This window comes from Lissotriton helveticus, chromosome 7, assembly GCF_964261635.1.
Source record: "Lissotriton helveticus chromosome 7, aLisHel1.1, whole genome shotgun sequence".
In the NCBI taxonomy this organism is placed as follows: Eukaryota; Metazoa; Chordata; class Amphibia; order Caudata; family Salamandridae; genus Lissotriton; species Lissotriton helveticus.
The window spans coordinates 204,085,786-204,098,219 of record NC_136068.1 but is presented as its reverse complement, the minus strand read 5'-3'; positions in this window follow the sequence as shown (position 1 = coordinate 204,098,219).

The following is a 12,434-nucleotide window of genomic DNA, read 5'->3' as shown; positions in this document are numbered from 1 at the left end:
CAGTGACCGGGCCATTTCTTCATGCTGGGCCCGCTCTTGCCAGGTCGATCGCCATTTTGAGAGTTCGGCAGCTACCGGCGATCGCGGGGTCACATGAGCGGACGGGCTCCACCCTGCCGGGCGAGACGTTGCAGCATCGCCACAGTGGACGAACCCTTTTCGGGGCGCCTGGAGCGCTGAGGGTGCAGCTGGGAAGCCTTCACCTGAGGAGGCGGGAGAGGCCTGTTCGCACCGTCTCTCCCTCCCAGTGCACCCCACGGCGCCCCGCTTGACATTTGTTATGGCCGGTGGCGATGAGAACGGGGGGGGGGGGGGTCGGAGGCATGTGCAAGACATCCCCCCCAGTGTTGTCAAAGCCATTTTTGAAGAAAGAAGTGGTGCCTGGCGTGTTGCCGCTGCTATTACGAAGGAGAAAAGAAAAAATGTCCCGTCCGTCTTTGGGCCGGGCTTCTGGTGGATGTCGGCCGGACGCCCCTGGCTCTGGCCCCATGAACGGGTTCCTTGGTTTATCGGCTGCAGCCGGATCCCGTCGGCCTCGGCCCCCCGACCGTTGGTGGCCGGACCGGAAGAGCATGTGGCGGGACTACCTGAAACTCTCAAGGGCCACCGCGGCCGGACTGGGAGAGAGAGGGGAGAGTCGAGGAGACATTCCCCCCCTGCAACTCTTCAGCGTTGTAAAGGCAATCCCCTGGTCGGGTCCCGCTGGCCTCGGCCTCTCCTCCGCCTACACCCTACGTTAGGATCTCCTGGCCGAGGCGTGGCAGCAGGACCCGCCTTATATGGGCTGCTCCCGGCTGGGCGTAGCCGCAACCCTGCCCCACCTTGGAAGTTTCCAGAGTGGGGGCGGATGTTCTACTGACTTGCATTTTCCCTAGTCTATCGATTTTTTTGGCGTGGCAGGCGGTGGGACAGCGAGGGGTGATTTGGTTTCTCTTACTGTTTTTCTGGTCTCTCACCACTGGCATATTTCTAACGTTTTCTTGTTTCTAGGACATTAATAGGTTTTATCATTACGTTATGTTATCGTTTCTTTGTTCGTTGTTTAATAAAAGTTCATGTTCATCAGTGGCCTACTGATTTTCGTTTTCCTATTCTTTTCTTTCCAGGTTGTTTCATGCTAAAGTTTCTGTTAACAGGATACAGTGATCACTTCGTTATTATTGCATATGTCCTTTTCACTAGGGGTGCTCTCTGGTCGGGCCAGATGACGTATCTCTAGTAAATGGTCCGGGTGAAACAGGTGCATCAATCAGTGGGGAGTAGATAGGCATGACAGATTACAACGGGGGAGAAAGGTCTGCATTACGTACCCTTTCACTATTTGCAAAGATTTTCCTACGTATATTTGCAAACAGGGAATACCTCCAAAAAGAACCAATTCCCAAACAGTCAATGTTTGGGGAAACAATCAATCAATGAGGAACGAAATAGGCATGACGTGTTAAAGGTTTGCGTTACCTACCCTTCACTATCTGCAAAGGGAGAGAGAATATTCCTATTCTTCCTCGTTTGCAGGCAGAGAAGATTCTTAAGAGAACCAACTTCAAACAATTCAATGCTCGATTCAAACAATCAACAAGGGGTACTGTGAACACAAATGAACGCCGCTTATGTACATACACATTGGTATTATCAACAGGTTGTTCCTAATGTTTCTATTTTAGGGAGGTCAAAAAGAGATCCCATTAGTGGCCTACTGATTTTGCTCGATTCCTTTTGTTTTTTTACACCATTTTTCGCTATCTGCAAAGACTAAACAGAGTATTGCGACTCTGTGCTTGTTTGTAAATAGAGAATGAACCAAAGAGAACAATCAATCAAATGGAGAGAGAAGCAGGCACGACGGATTACAACGGGGGCAAAGGCCTGCGTTAACTACCCTTCACTATCTGCAAAGAGAGAGTACTCCTAATAGAAATGAGGGGTGGGGGGCAGCATTCAAAGCAGATCAGTGTGCATAAACACGAAAATGTTTTTACTTACCACGTACTTGACATTCGACAGCTTATGATATTTGCTATTAAAAAACCATTGAAATTCACTGAAAAAACCATAGGTTATAGACCATATATAGTTAGGAATTAGCATTTACAAAACCTTGAAAATTCACTGAAAAAACCATAGGTTATAGACCATATATAGTTAGGAATTAGCATTTAAAAAACCTTATTTTACTCACACAAAACTATTGAAATTCCATATATAGTTAGTTGCACTAACTATATATCGCGCACCCGCAATCCACTGCTGATCATGTCACATATTACATCATTCATGACATGGTCAGTGACATCACTGATGACATCACTGATGACATCTCAAATGACATCACTGATGACATCACTGATGACATCACTGATGACATCTCATTTGACATCATTCTTGTGCTAATACGATAAACCTCTTCAGACTCTAATATAACCTTAGATACACTCAGTGTATACAGACACTCACACACTGCCACTCATCCATGGAGTTACTCACACACCCAGTCAGACATGCAAAGAAACAATCTCACCTCCATTTCTTCAACTATACAGTTATACACACCTTACTTATTGAAACATATACTAACACATATTTACTCTCTTATACAATCCCTGATACAAGTTCACAATGATCGATACAACCACTCACTCATTCAGTGGCTCTCATGCACAGTTATTTATATATGCCAACTCTCACATGTACTGTGTTTTACATATGTACTTACTATGACATGTAGCATTGAGATATCCATTCACTCATCAATACACTCATGCACACAGTCAACTGCCCATGTAGCTGTTTTTACATGCACTCTTGAACTCATACACCTAGTGAATAAACTGCTCACACATCTATGCACAGAGTCACACACCTTCCAGCCACCCCCACACAAACTCAATCTCCCATAGAAATACTTGGGCAACCAATTAATAACACATATAGCCTCTCGTATAGCTAATGATCAACACATGCAGCAGTTTACATCACAACAGACATAATGATGCACAAATTAAGACAGTTTAGTCACTAACCCATGCATTCAGTGAGACACATTTAATCACTCACTCATACAGTCAGTCACGCACCTACTAAATCCTTCATCCAGACACTTATACATCCACTCATTCTTCAATATGTAAGACATATTTTAACTTTACAGAAACATACAGTCACTGGATGTTGTCATCAGTGATGTCATCAGTGATGTCATTTTAGATGTCATCAGTGATGTCATCAGTGATGTCACTGACCATGTCATGAATGATGTAATATGTGACATGATCAGCAGTGGATTGCGGGTGCGTGATATATAGTTAGTGCAACTAACTATATATGGAATTTCAATGGTTTTGTGTGAGTAAAATAAGGTTTTTTAAATGCTAATTCCTAACTATATATGGTCTATAACCTATGGTTTTTTCAGTGAATATTACCTACTGGCGGTCGCCAGTAGGTATATATAGTTAGGATTTTTTCTCTATGGGATTTTTGAAAATTCTATGTCTAATAACTTTGGCGTTTGTGGACGGAATTGGCTGAAATTTTCAGGAAAATGGCACATTTTGTTTCTGAGCAGCCCCTGAAAATTGGGGGGGGGGGGTTCGTCCAGGGGGGGTCGAGAAAAAAGGGGGGTCCCAAAACGTGTTTTTAACATTGAGTTTTCCATAGGGCGGTTGGCCTCACTTTTAGCCCGAACGGCTGAATGGATTTGCACAAAACTTGGCAAAATTGTAGGGACTGGTAGCCCGATGTGCCTTTTGTAGGTCTCAATATATGTGCTACAGTGGATTTTGAGAAATTAACGTTTAAAAAAAGATATATATCTGTAACAGCGGACCGGGCAGCGCTCCAGTACGCATACTTTTCGCGCAACGGAGCTTTGTGAAGCGAAGCTGATTGGTTCTCCGGCGTCTGTAAACATTCCAAACAGTCCGTAGCGGCCGCCATCTTATCTCTCGGTAGGATCGAGAGACAAGAGGAGGCCAAAGCGAAGGGGCAAATGACCATAAGGGGGCATAGTAGATCCTCGCTGACCCCCTAGGTTTGATGTGGAGGTTTTAAAAGGGCCCCGCGGGGCAAAAAAAAAAAATAATAATAATAATCGAACGGCTGAATGGATTTGCACGAAACTTGGTAAAATATTAGGGACTGGTAGCCCGATGTGCCTTTGCTAGGTCTCAATATATGTGCTCCAGTGGATTTTGAGAAATTAACGTTCAAAAAAAGATATATATCTGTAACAGCACTCCGCTTCGCGTAACGGAGGTTTGCGAAGCTGATTGGTTCTCCGGCGTCTGTAAACATTGCAAACAGTCCGTAGCGGCCATCATCTTGTCTCTCGGTAGGATCGAGAGACAAGAGGAGGCCAAAGCGAAGGGGCAAATGACCATAAGGGGGCATAGTAGATCCTCCTTGACCTCTTAGGTTTGATGTGGAGGTTTTAAAAGGGCCCCGCGAGGCAAAAAAAAATAAAAAATAATAATCGAACGGCTGAATGGATTTGCACGAAACTTGGCAAAATTGTAGGGACGGGTAGTCCGATGTGCCTTTGCTAGGTCTCAATATATGTGCTCCAGTGGATTTTGAGAAATTAACGTTCAAAAAAAGATATATATCTGTAACAGCGCTTCGCTTCGCGGAGATAAAATTATATCTGTATTACCTAGCTGTTGCTAACACCAGTTAGCGACGGCTAGTAGGAGATAGCGACCATCTTGGGCCCCACTTTGCATGTGAGTGATATTTATCACTAATGACATGCAAAGTGGGCATGCCAAGATGTTACCGACTGGAAACAGTCGCTAACATCGCTATCTCCTATTATCAACTTTTGGAAATATTCGCGATAAGCGCGAATATCTCCAAAAGCTAGCACCTGCCCTGAGCAGTTCTAAGGCATGTTATCCAATGGGAGGTGGATAACATGGCTAAGAGCATTAGCTCGGTAATGCATGAATATCGCTGAGTTTTCAGCGATATTAATGCATTGCGGTCGTTTTTTATCGTATTTGCGATAAACCTTGATAATAGCAAGGTTTATCTGCGATAATTTCTGACGATGCTTAGCGGTAAAAAAATCGTTGCTAAGCATCGTTAGGGATAAATATCGCTTAACTTTGGGTAATATGCCCCAACGTCTGTTAACGTTCGATTCGAAGGAAATCAGGAAGTGTTGAAAAACATTGTCTGCGCCATCTTGCCTTTTTTCAAATGCCACACTTTTGTCGTGCACGGCAGTCATTTTAGATGCCTTGACCAGACCCACTCTGTGCACGCTGTCGATCCTTAGCATGACTCCCCACCCTCGCAAGCATCTCCCCCAGGCAGTGGTCACCCCCGCTCTCTGTCTTATGCATGGGTAATAAACCACCCCCCATCTGCGCTGCTCTTCCCTGAGAATCACACCCTGTGCCCGCCCGACACCTCCCTTTCACCCTATTCACTACCGCACCCTCTGACACTCCTTTTCCTCTGTGTCCGATTGTCCAGGCCGGTCCTAGGGTATCAGCTAGCCCTGCAGATGTAGTTTATGGCCCCAGCTGTAAATAATCACCCCTCTTCAAAGGAGTTATAGTAGATCAAGGCCCACACTCGATGAGATCCGTCACAGCAGACGCGTTCCTATTATCTGAAAACCATCCTGTATTGTGATTGGGGAGGGGACCGAGCCTGAAGCGGAAGATTCCAGGGATGACTCTTTGTACATCAAAGTTTTTACAATTATGTGTCACATTAAAAATATATAGCACTCCAACAAAGTAGTAAGATTATAAAACTTTAATAACTTATAAATATATACAAGAAAACAAAAACAGTAATAACATATAAACATTTTTAGGGAAAAACAACGAAGTAGCGGTCGGCTGTGCGAATAGTCCCAACGCAGCACAACGTCCAGATTTCTGGCGTGGGGCGTCGCGGGGGGTGGGTCATCAGTAGCAAACTGTTGTGCGAATAGTTCCAAGGCAGCAGAACGATGGCACCAAGGTGATGTCCAGTAAGTTGCCGCACTGGTTTTGGTATCCTACAATGCTGCTCCGAATAACGGCGTGGGGCGCCCCGGGGGAGGCGGCGTGAACGGGCCTCTTCAGGTGGAGTGTCATCTGTTGTACTGGGGCGCCCCTTTACCGTTTCAGTTGCCATTCCGTCCGTTTTTGGTCCACTGTGTCAAAAGCCGCAATTCAGCTGAGTTGCGCCCACTCTTGCGGTGCAGCGATAGCCGGCTGTCACAGGACTCTCAAAATGGCGGCAGGCTCTTTCCTTTTTGGGCCTGGTCCACTGAAATGGCCCTGGGACACCTTGGAAATCGGACGCTTGTCTGCTAGGTCTTGGACCCCATTCTCGAAAGCGTCCCCTCCGCCTTGAGGATTTATCAAAAGTTTTGGGGGCCCCCGACTCCTGTAGGCTTCTGGTGGGGAGCGGTTGCCATGATTGCTCGCGGAATGACCACGACGGAGCTACGAGATGGTGGTGCTCTCATGCTGAAGCCAGCTTCAGTCTGAAACATCCAGAAACAAGGTGGGGCTTTCATCGTTTGGGAAAAAAAAAAGTTTTCATCCAATGAAAAGTGTTGTTTTTAGGTCATATGATCAAGCCTTCCATCATTAGGAAACCAAAAGTAAAATGAACCAATGAAAAGTTTTATAAACAAGTCACATGACCTGTTATGCGGCATAGGGTATAAAATGCGGAGAAAATACGTTGGCACGTGAGGCGGCGTCAGTAGCGGACCGATGTGCGAATAGGCCGAAGGAAATACAACGCGCCAAGATCCGGATGGCACCGAGGTGGTGTCCAGCAAGTTGCAGCACTGGTGTGGCCATCCTACAATGCTGAAAGTCGGCGTGGGGCGCCCCGTTGGCCTGTGAGTTTGCGTCAGTAGCGGACCGATGTGCGAATAGGCCGAAGGCAGCACAACGCGCCAAGATCCGGATGGCACCGAGGTGGTGTCTAGTAAGTTGCCGCACTGGTGTGGCCATCCTACAATGTTGAAAGTCGGCGTGGGGCGCCCCGTTGGCCTGTGAGATGGCGGCAGTAGCGGACCGATGTGCGAATGGGGCCAAAGGCAGCGCAACAATATTTTCGGAATAGAAGACACCACAAGGCGCTGAGATGCCAAGATCCGGATGGCACCGAGGTGGTGTCTAGCAAGTTGTGGCACTGGTGTGGCCATCCTACAATGGTAAAAGTCGGCGTGGGGCGCCCTGTTGGCCTGTGAGATGGTGTCAGTAGCGGACTGATGTGCGAATGGGGCCAAAGGCAGCGCAACAATATTTTCTGACTGACACCACAAGGCGCTGAGATGCCAAGATCCGGATGGCACCGAGGTGATGTCTAAGTTGCGGACCGATGTGCGAATGGGGTCAAAGGCAGCGCAACAATATTTTCTGTATGGAAGATACCACTAGGCGTTGAGATGCCAAGATCCGGATGGCACCGAGGTGATGTCTAGCAAGTTGCTGTACTGGTGTGGCCATCCTACAATGGTAAAAGTCGGCGTTGGGCGCCCTGTTGGCTTGTGAGATGGTGTCAGTTGCAGACCGATGTGCGAATGGGGCCAAAGGCAGCGCAACAATATTTTCTGTATGGAAGATACCACTAGGCGTTGAGATGCCAAGATCCGGATGGCACCGAGGTGATGTCTAGCAAGTTGCTGTACTGGTGTGGTCATCCTACAATGCTGAAACTCGGCGTGGGGCGCCCTATTAGCCTGTGAGATGGCGTCAGTAGCGGACCGATGTGTGAATGGGGCAAAGGTAGCGCAAGAATATTTTCTGAATAGAAGACACCACAAGGCGCTGAGATGCCAAGATCCGGATGGCACCGAGGTGGTGTCTAGTAAGGTGCACTGGTGTGGTCATCCTACAATGCTGAAACTCGGCGTGGGGCGCCCCATTAGTCTGTGAGATGGCGTCAGTAGCGGACCGATGTGCGAATAGGCCGAAGGCAGCACAACGCGCCAAGATCCGGATGTCACCGTGGTGGTTTCATAGTTGAGAGGCACTTCATCTGCAGTGGGGCGCCGAGATCCGGATGGCACCGAGGAGATGTCTAGCAAGTTGCTGTACTGGTGTGGTCATCCTACAATGCTGAAACTCGGCGTGGGGCGCCCCATTAGCCTGTGAGATGGCGTCAGTAGCGGACCGATGTGCGAATAGGTCGAAGGCAGCACAACGCGCCAAGATCCGGATGTCACCGTGGTGGTTTCATAGTTGAGAGGCACTTCATCTGCAGTGGGGCGCCGAGATCCGGATGGCACCGAGGTGATGTCTAGCAAGTTGCTGTACTGGTGTGGTCATCCTACAATGCTGAAACTCGGCGTGGGGCGCCCCATTAGCCTGTGAGATGGCGTCAGTAGCGGACCGATGTGCGAATAGGCCGAAGGCAGCACAACGCGCCAAGATCCGGATGTCACCGTGGTGGTTTCATAGTTGAGAGGCACTTATCTGCAGTGGGGCGCCGAGATCCGGATGGCACCGAGGTGATGTCTAGCAAGTTGCTGTATTGGTGTGGTCATCCTACAATGCTGAAACTCGGCGTGGGGCGCCCCGTTAGCCTGTGAGATGGCGTCAGTAGCGGACCGATGTGCGAATGGGGCCAAAGGCAGCGCAACAATATTTTCTGAAGAGAAGACACCAAAAGGCGCTGAGATTCCAAGATCCGGATGGCACCGAGGTGGTGTCTAGCAAGCTATGCAGTTGAGTTGTGTGCGCACTTGCGGCGAATAGGTCGAAGGCAGCATAACAATGTTTTCTGAATAGAAGACACCACAAGGCGTTGAGATTCGGTTACCACCGAGGTGATGTCTAGCAAGTTGCCGCACTGGTGTGGCCATCCTACAATACTGCTCCGAATAACGGCGTGGGGTGCCCGAAGGGGGAGGGGGGAGAGGCGGCGTGAACGGGCCTTCCTAGGTGGAGGCTCGTCTGCTGTAGTGTTGCGCCCCTTTACCGTTTCAGTTGCCATTCAGCTGAGTTTCGGCTGCTCTTGATGCTACAGCGACAGGCGGCTGCAACAGGACTCTCAAAATGGCGGCCTGTTCTTTGGATTTGGGCCTGGTCCACTAAAATGGCCCTGGGACACCTTAGAACTCGGACGCTCGATTTTTTTTTCCTTTCCTGTACATGCAAAAAAAGGTAAATGCCCGGTACGTTACACGCTTCATCTGCCACGATGAACTCTCCAGAGGAACCGAAAAAAAATATAGTTATGGTAACTATACCATGCATCGTCATATGGAGAGGTGGCACCAATTAATTATAGTGCTGCATAAAAGAGAGATTTGGAGGAGAACCCCTGACCTGCTAGTACATTCATCAAAGAAGTGGCACTGACAGCATCAGAGGCAAGGGAAACGGTCCCAAATATTTAGAAGAACTTTGGAAAGATTAAAATGACATGTTTAGATTGTGGCAAATTAATTTCATGTGGACAGATGAGTGTTACTCTAATAAATACAGCATATGAACATCATCATAGTCGATGGTTGGTAGAGACATTTTGACTATATCCTGGACCTGCCCGTCCTCGCCCAAAATGGCGCCGGAATAAATGGGACTCGTAACTCCTTGTTGTGTACTGGTTGCAGAACCTTGAAATCACGAGATACGTATGCAGTTTTGAAGCACATGGCGGGCGGGGACGAGAATTGATTGAATATTTCGACATCCCTATTGATATTAAGTTCTGATGTGTTATTGATTACTGTACTATTGAAAGTTCGAATTAACGTCACCCATGGTACTTGCCCGCAAATGTATATCTAGATAATTTTATTGTAACTGGCCCTGTCGTATTTTAATTATAAAATGTACGTCCACCGATTCCGTAACTGTTAGACACCTTAGTTCTTGCAACCTAATGGCCCGCCCGTTACGTTCCTCTACAGTGTAAATGTCTACTCATCATATACGATTACAGTTTGCTCCGTGGCCGGCCCACGTGGTTATAGGCTCGTATTTGTATAATGAAATTTTCACAATAAAGGTTTTTAAAAGAAAACATGGTAGTAGTATATACATTGGTAAAGTTTTTAATAATAGTCACTGTTTTAGAATCATTAAAAGGCAAGTGAAATAAAGCAGACCAATTACATGAAGGGTAAAAGGTATAATACGAAGGAACGCAGTAAAGATAAATGGTCAAGGGCTGTTGGTTTTTTCTATTCCTGCAATATAAAGTGATCGATAAGAATCTCATATTCAGGCGTATCGGCGACTAAGACAGCAGGTCGACCCTCTTTTGCTCAACGGCTCCGTCATGGGACGAAGAAACGCTCTTTTTCTCGAAAAAAGAATATATTTTACTTGCAGGACAGTTGTAAATTTTCCGGGAAAGTACATTAGCCTGGAACATTATAACATATATTTAAGAAAAAATAATTTTCGGAAGTAATAAAAAGCGTAATTTTTAGGTCATATGACCAAGCCTTTCATCATTAGAATAAGAAAAGTAAAATGAACCAATGAAAAGTTTTATTAACAAGTCACATGACTTGTTATGCTTACGTTACGCGCTGCGCGCCCCGGATGACTTCCGGATGCGCTAACGCGGCGCGTCATATGACGCATTACGCGACAACGCAGGTCCAGAATATAGTCAAAATGTCTCCACCAACCAGCGGTCGGAACACAACCCCTTTCAGCAGGCTAAATAGTTCTGTTAAATGACAACAGAAGGGACAGGCAACAAGAAACATCAGTCAAAGAGGGGAGGGCTAGTTCTTCTCTACCGGGTTACATTGGGGCGCTACCGGAACTGATCGAATTGGTAGTCTACAGTGTTTCTGGATGTTTCAGACTGAAGCTGGGGTTAGCATGAGAGCAGCACCATTTCGTAGCTCCGTCGTGGCCATTCCGCAACCAATCATGGCAGCCGCTCTTTATCGTTATTTTGGGCGGGGTGGGTGGCGGAGCCGAGCTGTTTTGCAGCCATCATTGTGTGGAGTTCAGTTCATTTCACTAGTTTTGTATTTGTCATGAGGGGTTGTTCCTAATGTTTCTATTTTAGCGAGGTCAAAAAGAGATCCCGTTAGTGGCCTACTGATTTTGCTCGATTCCTTTTCTTTTTTTTTTACACGATTTTTCGTTATCTGCAAAGACTAAACAGAGTATTGCGGCTCTGTGTTTGTTTGTAAATAGAGAATGAACCAAAGAGAACCAATTCTAAAACAGTAAATACTTGGATAACAATCAATCAAATGGAGAGAGAAGCAGGCACGACGTATTACAACGGGGGCAAAGGCCTGCGTTAACTACCCTTCACTATGTGCAAAGAGAGAGTACTCCTAATAGAAATGAGGGGGGGGCACCATTCAAAGCAGATCAGTGTGCATAAACACGAAAATGTTTTCACTTACCACGTACTTGACATTCGACAGCTTATGATATTTGCTATTAAAAAACCATTGAAATTCACTGAAAAAACCATAGGTTATAGACCATATATAGTTAGGAATTAGCATTTACAAAACCTTGAAAATTCACTGAAAAAACCATAGGTTATAGACCATATATAGTTAGGAATTAGCATTTAAAAAACCTTATTTTACTCACACAAAACCATTGAAATTCCATATATAGTTAGTTGCACTAACTATATATCGCGCACCTGCAATCCACTGCTGATGATGTCACATATTACATCATTCATGACATGGTCAGTGACATCACTGATGACATCACTGATGACATCTCAAATGACATCACTGATGACATCACTGATGACATCTCATTTGACATCAATGACCACATCACTGATGATATCATTCATGTGACAATACAATGCATCTCCTCACATTTTAATATAACCTCTGTTTCACCCAGTGTTAAATACAGAGTATAATTTTTGAAACCATTGACACACCAATACTAGTTACTACATATGTACTCACTGATTCCTACGTCTACACACACATTCACTCATTCACCCATACAATCATTCATACATACAATCACTCATCTTTACAACACTATCATATGCACTCATACACCTATACAGACACTCACACTCTGCCACTCATCCATGGAGTTACTCACACACCTAGTCAGTCCTGTAAAGAATCAATCACACTTCCATTTTCTTGTCTATACAGTTAAACATAGAGCACCATTTTCAAACATATACTAACACATACTTACCTTGTTATACAATCATTGATATAAGTACACATTGATCTGCACAGAGTCACACACCTCCCAGCCAGCCACACACACACTCAGTCTCCCATACAAATACTTGGACAATCAATCAGTAACCCATATAGTTAATCATATAGCTACTGATCAACACATGCAGCAGTTTACAGAACAACAGACATAATGATGCACAAATTAAGACACTTTAGTCACTAACCCATGCACTCAGTGAGACACATTTAATCACTCACTCATACATTCAGTCATGCACCTACTAAATCCTTTGTCCAGACACTTATACTTCCACTC